Source organism: Nannospalax galili, unplaced genomic scaffold, assembly GCF_000622305.1.
Source record: "Nannospalax galili isolate Female #2095 unplaced genomic scaffold, S.galili_v1.0 scaffold341, whole genome shotgun sequence".
Classification (NCBI taxonomy): domain Eukaryota; kingdom Metazoa; phylum Chordata; class Mammalia; order Rodentia; family Spalacidae; genus Nannospalax; species Nannospalax galili.
The window spans coordinates 450,163-462,033 of NW_008346082.1; the positions used below are offsets into that span (position 1 = coordinate 450,163).

Here is an 11,871-nt window from a genome sequence, read left to right on the forward strand (position 1 = left end):
GCATGCCTTCACTCCCAGCACTTGGGAGGTAGAGGCAGGGGGAAATCTCTGTGAGATCAAGGCTAGCCTGGTCTACATACAGTTCCAGACCAGCTGGAGCTACAGGGAGACCCTGTATCAAAAAAAACAAAAACAAAAGCAAACAGAAAATCATGCAAAGCCTTTAACTCTGCTTCTGAATCTTTTTTAAAAATTATAATTTTATGTGTATGAATGTATTGCCTTCATGTGTGTAAATGTACCTGTGTCGTGCAATGCCCACGGAGGTCAGAAGAGGGCATCAAATGTCCCTGGAACCAGAGTTATGGATGGTTGTTAGCTGCCATGTGGGTGCTGGGACTCGAATCCAGGTCCTCTGCAAGAGCAGTCAATGATCTTAACTGCTGAGCCATTTCTCCAGTTTCCTAAAATCTTATTTTAAGGATATTATGATAAGATAAGGACAAAGATGTTTATATAAAGTAGCAATCTTAGAATGTTTTCAGAAAAGTGAAAAACAGCCCTACTGATAGCTAACATTTGGGTTAAATATATTATAGAATATTTATTTATTTATTTATTTATTCATTCATTTATTTATTGGTCTTTTTGAGACAGGGTCTCCCTGTAGCCCCAGCTGTCCTGGAACTCACTATGTAGACCAGGCTGACCTTGAACTCACACAGATCCGCCTGCCTCTGCCTCCCAAGTGCTGGGATTAAAGGCATGCGCCACCACGTCCGACTATTTATTATTTTTATGTGTATGAGTGTATTGTCTGCATGCATGTGAATGCACCCATGTCGGGCAATGCCATGGAGATCAGAAGAGGGCTTCAGATTCCCCTGGAACTGGAGTTAAGGACGGTTTGCAGTTGCCATGTGGATGCTGGGAATTGAACCCAGGTCCTCTGCAAGAGCAGTCAGTGCTCCCAACCACTGAGCCATCCAGCCCCTATTACAGAATATTCTAACAATGGCTTTAATAATCTATTTCTAGCTATTAAAATTTTGGCTTCTAAGAAATGGTCAATGATGTTTTTATTTCATACCTGTCTTTACTTTTGAGATCATCATAGTAAGTATTAACTTCATCTATAATCAGAAAAAAGACTAATTTTTCAGAAATATTAATAATAATGATTATTATTATTATTGGTCTTTTTGAGGCAGGGTATCCTTGTAGTTCCAGCTGTCCTGGAATTCACTATGTATACCAGACTGGCCTTGAACTCACAGACAACCACCTGCCTGTGCCTCCTGAATGCTGAGACTAAAGGTGTGTGCCACCATGCCCGGACGAATTTTTTTTTTTTGGTCTTTTTGAGACAGGGTCTCCCTGTAGCCCCAGCTATCCTGGAACTCACTATGTAGACCAAGCTGGCCTTGAACTCACAGAGATCCACCTGCTTCTGCCTCCTGGTGCTGGGATTAAAGGCGTGCACCACTACGCCTGGCTAGAAATTATTTTTAAACTAGAGATTTTAAGTTTCAGAGGAAAAAAATGTACCCTCCATTTTATCTTTCACAAAAATATAAGTTTAAAGGGCTGGAGAGATGGTCAGTGCTCTTGTGGAGGACCAGAGTTCAATTACCACCATCCGTACCAGGTGGCTCACTACTGCCTGTAACTCCAGCTCCAGGGGATCGACACCCTCTTCTGGCCCTCCACTGGCACCTGTACTCACATGCACATAGCTACACACACACACATACATAATTTAAAAATATTTTAAGTTTCAGCATTTTCTGGGTTAAAGTCTGAGCAGCAAATAGCATTTCCTTAGAACTATCTTGAGTGAGTGGAGATTTATAATCCTAATCTCCAAAGGAAGAAAGAAAACCTGGTGTGTTATACCCAGAAGCAGTTGCAAGACTGCTATCTGGCTTTTTCTTTAAGAAACAAAATGGCTGGACACAGAGTTGCATAGCTTTAATCCCAGCAAAGGTGGGTCTCTGTGCAGTCCAGGCTAGCCAGAGCTATAATCCAGTCTCAACAAACAAACAAGAAGAAAATGCAAGGACCAGATTTGAGAACTGCAGGTTAAGGGGCTGAGATTAGAGCTGGGAGGACAGTGCTACTCAAAATGTAGTCAGTGAACCACAGAACCAGCCTCACCTTAAAAGGTCTGTTAGGCAGGTAAGCACTTGGGCCTCATGTGGGGCTTCCTAAGTCAGAATTTCAGGGGTGATGCATGTAGGTTGTCTTTTCATTCTAAAATTTGAAAAGCACATTTAGAGGAGATTGGAGAAAGACACCAACAGAACTCAAAGAAGAGGAAGTACAGAGCCCTACAATGTTCAATACATACATACATACATACATACATACATACATTTTGAAAGAGTATATGTGTATGTTTCAAAAACAAAAATCATCATATTACAAACTACTAAATGACTAGAAAAAAAAGTTCTTAAATCTGGGCAAGTTGAAAAAACTAGTAGAGGTCTTAGACTAAAAGGCTAAAAGTGATCTACCATCAATCCTGGCTCCACACAGTTCAGTAAGTTCCACAGGAATTTGAGGACTGCATGTATACAGTGCATTTTTCTCTCAAACTGGATGGGCCACTGCTGGATAGTTAAGTAATGGTTACAGGATCTCCAACCAAACGATGTCTCTTAATCTCTTTCTACTTGGGAATCATAAGTACATGGGAGAACCATCTATATCACTGATTTTTAAACTGCTTTCCAGAGTCTGGCACATGCTGCAAACCTAGAAACCTGGGATGGAAGTCTGAGGCAGGAGAATCTTGAGTTTGGGGCCAGCCTAGGAAGCACAGTAGAGCCTGTCTCAAATAACAGCCAGGCGTGGTGGTGCATGCCAGCACTTGGGAGGCAGAGGCAGGCAGATCTCTGTGAGTTCAAGGCCAGGCTGGTCTACATAGTGAGTTCCAGGACAGCTGGGGCTACAGGGAGACCCGGTCTCAAAAAGACCAAAAAAAAAAAAAACAAAAAAACAAAAACAAAAACAAAAACAAAAAAAACCAAAAACCAAAAACCAAAAACCAAAAAAACAAAGACACTTGGGAAACACCCACCCAGCTAACCCACAAAAATCTCACCTGTTGTTTGAGACAGGGGCTCCCTATGTAGCCCAGGCAGGCCTTGAACTCACAAACCTGCCTAGCTTCCCAAGTGCCATACTCCATTAGTGTGTATCATCATGCTTGGTTCTCAACTGTTGTTTCAAGCCACTAACTTTGGGGTGGTTTCCTGCATAGTACTAGATGAACGAGACAGAAATATAAGTCAGTACCCTTTGAGAGCTTTTTGAAAGGAAGTAATTAACATCAGCATCTCGCAGGAAATCTCTAACTATTCAGAACCCTCAGAAAATAAGTTTTTCTGGTTAACAAAATTTGACGTATCTTTACATCAATAGACTGTGTTACGCTTCCAAGAAAAAGAAAAGAATATTTTGGAAAGGAAAGAACTCCGAGGTGAATGGGATGGCAAGTCTCCAACTCTCGTTTCTTTTACCTTGGGGTCATCTGAATCCTGCCTCCTCTGATTTGGGGAGATGCTCTCTTTTCTCTTACCTGAGCATGGATAAAAACAACCTTCCATTTCCCTGTAAGCACACTAAATATAAGGCTGACTTTTCTTTTTTAAAAAAATTGTTCAAGAAATAAAAGGAAACACAAGAGTATAACAACAGATAAACAAATCAAACACAGATTTTTGGATACTAAGGTAAGCAAATCTAGCCTGTGAAGCCCAAGATAGCTATGGTCCAGCTAGAAGACGGCTGGGTCTCATTTTCTTCTAATCAGTTCTTTGACAATTTCACACAGGAACATAATGCATACTGAGTACTCTCACCCCCCCACCCCTCCCTGCTTATCCCTCTCCTTACCCCTGTCTACACCCTCCCATCCCAACTTTCCTACAAATCTTTGTCACATTCCTGTCTCTGGGCTTTTTTGTGACTCACAGAGTTTAACCAGGGCATTGGTGTGACGGTGGGTTGATCTATCCATTGGAGCCTGCTGGGCTCAGCAGTGGGTACAGAAATGAAGACAACGACTGGATCTTTTTTTCTCTCCATGTCCACAGGACCTTACATAAGAAGCCAAAGCACAGAGGCATTTCAGAGCTTACTGTCTTATCTTCTGGGAAAAGATGAAAGACTATTTTATTAAACTAAGAATTCTAAGCAATGGAGGTTTTCTTGTTTAAGTATCAAAATTACTTTTTAGAAAACCTTAGCTTTTTTGGTAAATCCTTCTAAACTGTATTATATGTTTTTGTTTTAGAGTACGTAGCCCATAATTTAATTTTCTTTGATAATTCTCTACTATTTGCTTTTTAAAATATTTTATTTATTATTTTTATTTTATGTGTATGTGTGTATTGCCTGCATGTAGGTAAGTGCACCCATGTTGTGCAATGCCCACGGAAGACAGAAGAGTCTGTCAGATCCCCCAGAACTGGCGTTACCGACAGTTGTCAGCTGCCATGTAGGTGCCGGGATTTGATCCCAGGTCTTCTGCAAGAACAGTCAGCGTTCTTAACCACTGAGCCATCTCTCCAGCCCCCATTTTTGTCTTTTTTTTAAAGATTTTTAAAAAAATTGTATATGTATATGTCTGTCAAAGTGTATGTGCCTGCCCTCCCTGGCCACAAGAGGCGATTGGATTCCCTGGAGATGGAGTCACAGGCAGTTGTGAGTTGCCACGGGTGCTGGGAACTGAGCTCTGGCCCTCTGAAAAAACAGCAAGTGCTCTTAACTGCCAAGTCATTTTTCCAGTCCCACAATTCTCTACTGTTAACACTATATACTAGATTTGCTCTGGGTGTCAACTGAGGACTTGCACACCAAATCATGAAGCTCGTAAGGGTTGTGTTAAGAGTAAAATAAATATGTTCTAATTTGCCATCTCTATTCATCAGTACCAAGAGGCCTAGCCTGAGAAGTGAGGCAAATAAAGATGTAGATGACACCCAAATTCGAAAAGAATAAGTAAAATGATCTCTATTCCCAGCTGAAATGGTCTCATGTTCAGAAAACCCTGAAAATCCACAAAAAAGCCATTAGAACAAAGTTGCAGGACACTGTAAAGTTGCAGGACACAAAATCAATATATAGGAATGAGTTGTGTGGGGCTGGAGAGATGGCTCAGCAGTTAAGAGCACAGACTGCTCTTGCAGAGGACCCAGGTTCGATTCCCAGCACCCACATGGCGGCTACAAACCATCCTTAACTCCAGTTCCAGGGGAATCCGAAGCCCTCTTCTGACCTCTGTGGCACTGCACGACACAGGTGCGCTCACATACATGCAGGCAATGCATTCATACACATAAAATAAAAAATAATAAGTAAAATATTAAAAAAGAATGAGTTATATTTCTACATACTAACAATGAATAAACTGAGGGGAAATTAAGAAAATGATTCCATTTATGATAATATCTAAAATAATTAGGAATAAACTTAGTCAAAGTAATAAAATACCTGTACATTGAGTTCAAAGCCATTATTTAAGTGAGACCTTAATCTCAAAGAACAATCAATCAACAGAGAAAAAAGCAACTGATGGGATGGGAGAAAATGTTCACAAATTACATATCTGATGATCAATGAATACTCAAAATATAAAGAACTTACATAACTCAGCAATAGAAAGCAACAACCCAATTTAAAATGGGGCAAGGACTTGGATAGACATTTCTCCAAAAAGAGATACACATAGCCATTAAGCATATGGAAAGATGTTCCGCATCCCATCATTACCAGAGTGTAGAAGGGCACCACACACTGTAAGATTTATATATATATAAATAATATATATATTATATATAATATATATATATAATATATATATATGAAAATATCATAAAAGGAAAAAACAAAACAAATCAGGGCTTGGTGGTTTAGGCTTGTAATTCCAGATACTTGGAAACTTGAGGTAGGAAGATCATTATTAGTTCAAGGCCTTTCTGGGTTACAGAGTAAGTTCAAGGCCAGTTCCAGTAACTTAGAGACCCTGTCTCAGTGTTTTTTTAAAAGGGCTGTTGCTGTAGGCTCAGAGGCAGAGCACTTCCATAGCATGTGTGAGGCCTTGACTTTGATCCCTAATACTATAAAATGAAACAAAACAACGAAATACACAAGGACCTACAGTGAGACATTAATTAGGATGGCTATTTTTAAAAATATAGACTAGCAAGTGTTGGCAAATATGTAGAAAAACTGCTGGCAAAAGTGTGGAATGGCACAGTGTTTATGAGAAACTATAAATACATTTTTATCTATTTTATTTTTATGTGTATGAATGTTTTGCCTACGTGCATGTATGTAATGTAACTCATGCATGCAATGCTCTTGAAGGCCAGAAGAGGATATTGGATTCCCTGGAACTGGAGCTATGGACAGTTGTTAGCTGCCATGTGGATGCTGGGAACCAACCTAGGTCCTCTGCAAGAGCAACCAGTGCTTTTAACTGCTGGCCATCTCTTCACCCCCCTGCTCATTCTTTTATCTCTAGCATGAACTGGGGAAATAGAAGTCAAGACCCACCCTTATCAGAGAATTTTTCCCTTTGATCCCTAGGCCTAGACTATCACATACACTCAATTTCTCTCATTGCTTGCAATAAGAAAAGCACCCTGCTTTTAGCACTTTTATGTGTAATACATATAGACTTTCATACACTGTCTGGAATGGAGGGCAAGGAGGGGTCCTGAAGGAATAAGGTCACACCCAAGTCACAAGAGAAGCACATGACTCAGTGAGCTTGCTTACGTAATAAACAGTAACATTTTGTTTTGCAAGGTTAGACAAGTCTTTAGCCCAGATTATATTCATATTGTAAAAGTCATCCTAACAACCTTGAAGACATTAAGTGAAAGAAACTAGTTTAAAAGGATAAACACCATATGACTCCACTTACATGTGGTACCTATAGCAGTCAAATTCACAGAGACAAGAGTAAAATGGTTCCAGGGGATGGGAGGTGAGGGGAAGTGGGGAGTTAGCATAATTGGTGCGGAGTCTCAGTTTACAAGATGAAAAATGTTCTAGAAATGGGTAAATATGGTTGTATAACAAAATGAAAATGACACCCGAGAATGCTAAAACTGGCAAATTTTCATGTTACCATAAAACTTTACGTAATAAAAAGGAGAGTAAATTTGGTATAAGAGAAAATGTACTGTGAGTTACATTTTATTAGAATCCCACCCCAACACCCAGCTTCCGTGCTCACTGCCTCATTATCTCAGTGTCCTGTTGACAGTGTCCTGTTCTCTCAATTTGCAAGACAGACTCATTGGACAGAAACAATAGTGCTACACACCTTTGTTTAGTAGGTATCTTCTGGGTAACCTCAACATTGATTAATCAGGCCATTTTACAGAGCCTGTTGAACCCTAACAAGTAGTGAGTGATCTCTTCAGTCAAGTGACTTTTAGCAGGATGCACAGTCATCGCGTATGAGTAAGAGGAAGAAAAGGGTGACTTATTGTCCTAAATTTGCAAGCAAACACCGAGGGGAAAAAAATAGAACACATAATCCTCTCCATGAACTATGGCTGCCAGATTTAGCAAGTAAAAATACAGGACTCTGTTGTTTATCAGAAATTCAAATTTAACTGGGCACTGATCTTATCTGTCAGTGCTCTGAAGTACTGAAAATAAATAATCCAGGGTGTTCTGGGGTTAGTAAGGTCCACAGGGAGAAAAACCAGAAAAAAGGAGAAAATACCATTAAAAATATATAGATAAGCCAAGTATGGTGGCCCACACCTTTAATCCCAGCACTCAGGAGGCAAAGGCAGGCAGACCTCTGTGAGTTCAAGGCCAGCGTGGTCTACAAGAAAAAACAAAAAAACCCAAAAATAATATACATACACACATATATTGATTACATAAAAAGGAAAAGAAAAAAGTTATATTTCTTAATTTAGCTCAGGAGCCCCTCCCCGTGTGGAGTTTTCTGTGATCTAAAACTTTACAGAGACATGGCAGAGTGGAAGGAATCAAACCTAGGCTTGGGCAAGGGAAAGCATACCCTGCTCTGGTTAAGGCAGGCTTGACTTCAAAAGTGCCCTTAAACACCCACATAAAAATCAGAGGAAAGCAGAAAGGAACAACTGTGTTAAGTGCCCCCAAGGCCAGGTATCAGGAATGGGCAGGCAACAACGCTAGGGACAGTGTTTGTTTTAGATTGCTCTTCCTTCCATGAAGCAGCACCACAGTATCTACAGCCCCTTACAGCACCCATGGCTTTCTTTCTTTCTTTCCTCCTCCTCTTCTCCCGCCCCTTCTCTCTCAGTTCTGGGGATCAAACCCGGGGACTCCATGCCAGGCAGGTGCTCTGCTGCTGAGTTGCATGCCCAGCCCTCTCAATCACTATTTTTATTTGCTAATACTTTGAGTCCCAGTCAGAATAATCATTCTCCTACTTAGGCACCGCTTCCTAGCTTATAAACTCCCGTAGCTTTCCAGCATTGCTTCATCACTCAGCAATACCACCTACTTCCCTCCGAGCCTGGGCCAAAAATGAGATCCCTGACCCTAAACCCTATCCAAGGTCCTCCGTTCCTCGAAGTTCCTCCAGTCTGTCCTGAAGCACCAGCTCACCAGCCACACAGAGTCAGATTGAAAGGCTGCGGCTGGCCCTAGAATTCTAACCTAGGTGGAACAGCTAGTCTCCAGGGGAAGAGGTTTCAAGATCATCTGGGTAGCCTCTAAGGAACCAGCCAACCAGAATCTCTGCAGACTTTTTTTTTTTTTTTAATATAACACAAACAGAAAACAGCTGACATAGACGTCCTAATGTAAATGACACTGGAAGAAAGAATGGAAAGGCTGAATACATTCCGCATATGCCTACACCGAAAGACAGGCAATCCCCAAACGACACCCCTTCCCGCTTTATGTAAGTAGACGCACCTTTCCCAGTAAAGCACGGTGCCCCGCAGCCCCGGGTTTGGGCTCATTCATTCATTCATCTGCCCAGAAGGATCTTAATACGCGGTACGGTGTGCCAGGCACGGTGCTGGGGACTGGGAAACAAAGATGCGTGGTGCTTGGCCCTCGCGGGGCCACCCTGTCAGTGCACAGCCAGACGTGCCCTCCGCGGCTGATGGACGCAGGGGAACCGCCAACCTGAAGGTTTTCCCCTGGGGACCCGAAGCCGGCTCCGGCGGAGATCGACCCTCTGCGGCCGCGGTCCTGGTTCACAGGGGACGCAGGAGACGCGCGCGCGGCGGGCTCGGGCCGGCCGGGGCGTCTCCGAGGGGGCAGTTCGAGGAGACGGTTGGGGAGCCCTGGGGTGGGGCCCCGGGGCTGGCTGCGGCCGGGCTTCCGAGGGCGCAGCAGGACGGGCGCACAGGGCCGGGAGAGACGCGGGGCGGCGGCCGAGAGGCAGCACGCCGGGCAGAGTGCCGGTGGGCAGGCCCGGTCCTCGTCTCGAGAGAGCCCTGGCGGCGTGGGGCAGGGGCCGTGCAGGACCCCCCGCGGGCGGGGACGGGCGCTCCTACCTGGCTGCCGCCTTAGCCGGCTGCTGCACGGGCTGCGGCTCGCGCCCTCCAGGGGTCGCGTGCAGCCCGCGCTCCCCTCCGCGATGGTAACGCCCGGCGCCCCCTGCAGGCGTGGCCCGATGGTCGCTCCCCCCGCCGCCCCTCTGCCGGGCGCGTTGGTTCGGCCCGCTGGCCCCGCTCGCCCACCCCGGCTCCAGCCGCTCTAGGCGCAGCCTGAGTCACGCGCAGTGCTTTCCAGAGCCGCGCCGCCCTGCTGCCCCGCCGCCCCGCCCCACCCCGCGGCGCTGGAACCAGAGAAGCCTGGGCGCAGGCTCCGTTGCCCTGCGGGCGGGTGGGTGTGGGCCTCCGGCCTCGTCCGCAGCAGCGTTCCACAACCGCGGCTCCCCGAGGAACCGGGTGAAGAAATGTGAAAATCAGAATAAAGCCAGAATACGAAAGCTGGCCTCCCGTGACACCCATCGGCTCAGCAGGGGATGGGGTGGTCAGGCCAGGGTGGCTTGGGACACTTTTCAGAAGTACCCCATGCACAGTACCCCATGCACAGTGCCCCATGCACGGCCCGGGGTAGGGTGCCCTGCTGAAACCTGGAGCCCAGGCGCCTGGTGCCAGGGCCTTCCGCTGCTTCTAGCCAGAGCGGGTCGGGAGCAGGCGGTCCTGCAGGTAGTTACTGGAAGTCCGCTGAGAAGCAGCGGTTCTAGAAATGTTCTCTAGGAATCACAGCCTTGACAGGTCAGTCAAGGAAACAGAAATGTCAGTGTGTGAATGCGACCCACCTTCAGGTTCACAGATATGGTGGGAACTGAGTTTTGAGGGATGAGTTGGGGGCGAAGGTTGTGGGAGGAAATCAGTCCTCACCAAAGGACAGAGGGGCAAAATAATTGATAGCGTTGAGCTGCTTGATGGAGCGTCAGGAGAGGCCACGGGGCAGGCTTCAGTGACGAAGAGCTTCTTAAAATGAGTTGGGACTTATCCTGTAAACAGCGAAGAGATAACGAACGAGCTGCTTTATGCAGAGGCAAAAATGGCAGGATCCCATAGGAATTTCAGAAGTCCTGATTTGAGGGTGAAGTGGCGGGGGCTGGTCCTGCCAGCAGGGGGAGCCACAAGGGGGCACACATTTGATCTCTGGAATTCCTGAATCTATGGCTCAGGTAGGGGGCTTATGCTAACTCAGAATCCTTTCAGAATTAGGAATTAGGAGAGTTACACCCCTACTCATGCTTAGACTTAACGGAAATTTAAGAGCTGGGGTAGCCATATTCTACCTAACCTAACAAAGCAAGCAGTTGTGGAGGTGGAGAGATGGCTCAGAGATTAAAGCATGCCCTGCTATTTGCAGAGGACCTGGTTTCTGTTCCCAGCATTCACGCCTCTGGCCTCGTGGGCACATATATATACATACCCATGCAGAGACATAGACACATAATTTTTAAAAAGAAAGAAAAACAGTTGAGAAAGATCAGTCCAGTGTACAGACATTTCCTAGTTCTGTTTCACTGAGTCCCTGCCCTGGGCCAATTTCTCTCTCTCTCTCTCTCTCTCTCTCTCTCTCTCTCTCTCTCTTCCTCCCTCCCTCCCTCCCTCCCTCCCTCCCTTTTCCTCCCTCCCTTCCTCCTTTCCACTTCCCAATATAGTCTCATCCATTGGCTTCATCCATGGTGAGTTATTTTCTGTCTGTATTAAAGGATAATTTTAGTTTTTATTTTATTTTATGTGTATGCGTATATTGCCTGCATATAGGTAAGTGCGCCCGTGTTGTGCAATGCCCAGGAGGACAGAAGAGACTGTCTGATCCCCTGGAACTGGAGTTATGGACAGTTGTTAGCTGGGATTTGAACCCGGGTCTTCTTCAAGAACAGTGTTCTTAACCACTGAGCCATCTCTCTAGCCCCTAAAGGATGATTTTCAAACGGGACAATCAGTACTGGGGAAATAGTTCAGGCGGTAAAGCACTTTCTGGTGGACCTGAGTTCAATTTCCAGAACTCATAGTTGGACAGGACCCCTTTATTAAACTTCATCCATTCAAGGCTCAGGGACCATCTCGGAAGAGAGACTGTGAGAGCCAGGGAGGATGTGCATAATCATACGGAAACAGAGTCCTACAAGCTCCTGGGAACCTACTCATATGATTCTATGACATAGGTGTCAGCATATACAAGTCCTATGCAAACTCAGGCAGACAGTAACCCAACATAGAACTGGAAAAATGAACAGCATACCCAAATGTTGGCAACTGATTGCTGCTAGATGAAGAAGAGCTGATCTTTCTAAACAAGCCTGTCTTTGTAGATAGGCTGACTAGACTCAACGGATGGACTTGCACTAGGGAACGGCTGGGGGCACTGACAACACAGTGGGCAGTAACAGGCATCCCTGTTACAAGAGTATATGGGCTC

General features: G+C 45.0%; 1 protein-coding gene across 4 annotated transcripts in view; it reads right to left on the reverse strand.

Annotated features, from left to right (window-relative positions):
• Positions 1–9,632, reverse strand: part of Rusc2 (RUN and SH3 domain containing 2) — a 57,972-nt gene extending 48,340 nt beyond the window's left edge. The window contains exon 1 of one of the 4 annotated variants that reach the window (XM_029567996.1): positions 9,474–9,632. The gene's annotated coding sequence lies outside the window, so the exon portion shown is untranslated. Of the gene's footprint in view, positions 1–8,883; positions 9,144–9,473 lie in introns of those variants that run through there. The other 3 variants (XM_008842383.3, XM_029567994.1, XM_008842384.3) reach the window with 3 other exon arrangements.
• Positions 9,633–11,871: the final 2,239 nt, after the last annotated feature.